The sequence below is a fragment of the Polyodon spathula genome, chromosome 6 (genome assembly GCF_017654505.1).
Source record: "Polyodon spathula isolate WHYD16114869_AA chromosome 6, ASM1765450v1, whole genome shotgun sequence".
In the NCBI taxonomy this organism is placed as follows: Eukaryota; Metazoa; Chordata; class Actinopteri; order Acipenseriformes; family Polyodontidae; genus Polyodon; species Polyodon spathula.
In genome coordinates this window covers 53085232-53086065 of record NC_054539.1, presented here as the reverse complement: position 1 = coordinate 53086065, position 834 = coordinate 53085232, and positions in this window count along the sequence as shown.

Below are 834 nucleotides of genomic sequence, written 5' to 3'. Positions count from 1 at the left end.
GCTAAAACCACACCAGCTGGGCAACAAAGATGATACCGTAGCTGGCTATGGGGTCAATCAGATTAAAGGTCATTCTTATGTCTAAAGGGGTCCAAGTAGCATTTTGACTGAGTTTAGTAGTTTAGAATTAAACCAACCCTCATAAAAGTTTACCACAGTAAATGTACATTTTCACCATGGTAATAAATACTATGCTATGCATTAGTTTACCATGGTTTGCCAAGTTTGTTTTAAATTATATGTACTATACCGCTGCACTTTACAATGCTTACCGCTATGTTTTACTACACATGAAATGCTTTTACTAGCTTCTAAGGCCATTCACACAGCACGAAATTGTGCAATCTGTACTGATATAATACCGTCATAACACTTTCACACAGCGCGAGTACAACCTGCAAACATGTAGGCTTTTTGATGTCATGGTAACCACCCATTTATTTCTCTTTAAATCAAATGTGATGTAATTCACTGTATAGCTAATGATGTAAGGAACTACTGTTCCTTTCTATTCAAACCTTCAGGCATCGCGGTATCTAGTATATGTATGCTTTTATTTTCTTTTATTCTTCTATATTATTCATTATCTAATTTAATTATTTCTAAAACCACAACCTTTAGGTCATCCATGGTGTGACCGTGTCTTGCAAATTGCTGAACTATTGGTTAATTTTCTTTTTTTATTTCTTTGATAGGTGGTTCTGTATTCTTTTATGTTGTACCTGTCTCTCCTACATATTTTATTTTATTGCACTTCATGCTAAATATACCATATACAAGGTTACTATCCTCGTATGATGGATTTTTTAAGACTGAATATTTAATTTCTTTATT